Source organism: Arachis ipaensis, chromosome B02 (genome assembly GCF_000816755.2).
Source record: "Arachis ipaensis cultivar K30076 chromosome B02, Araip1.1, whole genome shotgun sequence".
Taxonomy (NCBI): Eukaryota; Viridiplantae; Streptophyta; class Magnoliopsida; order Fabales; family Fabaceae; genus Arachis; species Arachis ipaensis.
In genome coordinates this window covers 35,301,333-35,304,335 of record NC_029786.2, presented here as the reverse complement: position 1 = coordinate 35,304,335, position 3,003 = coordinate 35,301,333, and the positions used below count along the sequence as shown (strand labels likewise).

The 3,003-nt window shown below is 23.3% G+C and overlaps 1 protein-coding gene across 1 annotated transcript in view; it reads right to left on the bottom strand.

Moving 5' to 3' along the window:
* The window catches only part of LOC107625241 (serine/threonine-protein phosphatase 7 long form homolog), a 13,102-nt gene that overhangs the window by 9,754 nt on the left and 345 nt on the right, over positions 1-3,003 (bottom strand). The gene's annotated exons all lie outside the window — the stretch shown is intronic.

Sequence of the window (3,003 nt, the reverse complement as noted above, 5' to 3'; positions counted from 1 at the left end):
TAAAATGTAATTTTTTATTTTATATTTTTTAAATAAGACAAAAAAAATATATAAAAAATATTAAATAATATAAAATTATATTTTATCAAATAATTAAAAAATCCACTTTCTTTAATTTCTCTCCTCCATTGTAATTTTCTTCTCCCACCTTATAATTCCAAAATGAATATTATAGCTATCATCTTAATCAATACTCAACCCAAAATAAATGGTACTCGTGTAGCTATGATACTCATTTGTAACTCATTAGACAGAAAAATTAGAATGAAAAAGTAAGAGAAATAATTAAGAAATTAGTAGAAATACATGTAATAAGCCCATTATCCAAGCCTCGGTTTTATAATTAGACTCTATTAATGATTGGTCAAGTCGTAAGTTGAATTTAGATTTTGGAGTTAAACTCCAGTTAGTTAGGTTTAACTCGATTCATCTTAATTCACTTTTATCCATATGAAAAAATTTTATCTACGATGATGGTGTCCGAGTATATCCTCTCAACAGGATGATTAGAACTTAGAAATTCTTTATTCTGTTATGAACTTTAAAAATTGGAGGCACCAATTTTTTACTTAGTAAATGTTTTTAATACAAATCGAACACAACCATTTGTGTTACTTAATATATTTTTTTAAAATAATCAAAAATCAAATTTTTTTTATTTTATGTTTTTCAAAATTTTTAAATTAAAAACATACTCTCTAAATTTATTTTTTATGAAATAATTTTTTTTTCAAATCCATAATATTAAAATCAGACGATCTGATTTTAAATGGTCTCTTTTCAATAACAAATTGGATGGTCCAGTTTATTTAATATCAATTTCAAAAAAAATTACTCCAACAAATAAGAAATATCCATGCTTCGAATATCATCACACTACACACGTTTTATCCATATAAAAAAACATTAGCCCACTATATTAAAGTCATACTTTTTTATGAATCAAATCAATGAGAATTAATTAGATGGCAGTGCCGATAATTTAACATTAGATAATGAAGTGGATGTTATAGGAGGCATAATCAAAATATTAGAACAATTTAGTGTTACTTAGGTACCTATAAATATAGGTGTGATATAACTATTTTTCACAAACTTCACAAAAAAAGGCACTAATTTAATTTAAGTTCATTAGAATAAATCACTAGAAATGGCCTTGATTTTTCAAATTGCTAACAAAAGTGTTATCTAAAAAAATTGTATTTTTATTGTTTCTTTTTATCATAATCTAAAATATCGCTAACTAATTAAAGAGAGATTTTATCAGAATATTTTTTTGTGGTTTATCCCATTTATAAATAATATAAATTAAAGACCAGCATTTATCATAAAGATCGTAAAGATAAATAAATAAAGGGATAAGTATTGTTTTAGTTCCTAAAGTTTAGGGTCGGAATGAAAATCGTCTCTCATGTAATTTTTAATTTAGAATCACTTTAAATGTTTTATTTCATATTAAAATTGTTCTTTTTAATAAAATTTTTAATTTTGTTACTAAATTATCCTTATTTTAATAAAAAATTACTGCTTGAGCTTCTACTTCTGCTTCTTCGACTTCTGTGTCTTCTTCTGCTTCTTCTGCTTCTGCTTCTGCTTCTGTCTTTGCTTCCAATTCTAATTTTGATTTGTTATTTTTTTTATTTTATTGTTGTTGTGTGTTGATTCTGTTTTTGAATTTGATGTTGTTTAATCTAATTTGGTGTTCTTGAATCTAATTTGGTGTATTTGGTGGTGGTAATAAAAATGCTCATGGTGGTGGTAAAGGTGCTGATGGTGGTGGAGGCTATTTTTGTCCATAAAAAATTAAAAGAACGATTTTAATACGAAATAAAACGTTTAGGATAATTCTAAATCAAAAATTATGTGAGGGATGCTTTCGATTCCAACCCTAAACTTTATGGACCAAAATAATACTTATCCCATAAATAAACAAGGAAAGAATGAGTAGCTGAGCCCACCATTCAGGCTTTTTTATTTAAACAAAATAAAAACAAAATCAATATTACCAAATTTTTCTAAATTTCAAAACATGAATCTCCTATTTCTATTAATATATAAATCATTCTAGGGTTTTGTACTTTTGATAATATGTAAATTACTATACTCCAAGACCATAAATATCCCAAGATTTTGAACTTTTCAAATTGAATATAACTCGTTTTAGTTAAAGAGTAACATGGTTTATAGTGTTTTTCACCTAAAACACCATGGAGTAGTATGATTTACGTGCAAAAAGGTAACTCATAGTACCCTAGCACGATTTATATGCAAATGGCATAACACACAATACATTAGCAAAATTTACAGCGTTTATAATTTTTTTTTCACCTATTTTTTTTAGGTTAAACTTTAAACTAATTCATTTTAAACAAAAATTTGTAAACAGAAAAGAGACTGCGAATAATGTAAAGTAGACTTAAATTAGATAAGTATAATTTCTTTAATTTGATGAAAAAATTATTATATTTTTTAATTAAATTTGATACAAAGTTTCTTTCTTTTTTTTCGTCACCTATTTTTTATTAAATTTTAAGCTAATTCATTAAAAATTTGTAAAAAGAACACAGAGTTTTAAAATTAAAATTTTAAAAAATATAATATAAATTATAACTAAACAAAGACACTACACTATTGATAGAAGAAAAATTGAAAGACTTATTTATCAAAAAGTACTAGTTTTTAAAAGTTGAAAAATAAATACTTAATTAAAAATTTGGTTTAAAAAAAATTATTCATTTAGAACTAATAATATTAATTTTTGGCCATTTTATGTTACATTTTATTTTAGTTAGATTAAATAATATTTATACAAATAATTAGACATGTAGCATTTATTTTTAAATATGTCAAATATTTGTTATTAAATCTTTTTAACACAAAAAAAATATTAAAATACATTTTCTTCTAATATAAGACACTTATTATAAAAATATGTGTGTATGTACAGAGGCTAACTATTTTTCTTGCATCTGAATCAATATAATTTTTTTTATTAAAAAAATT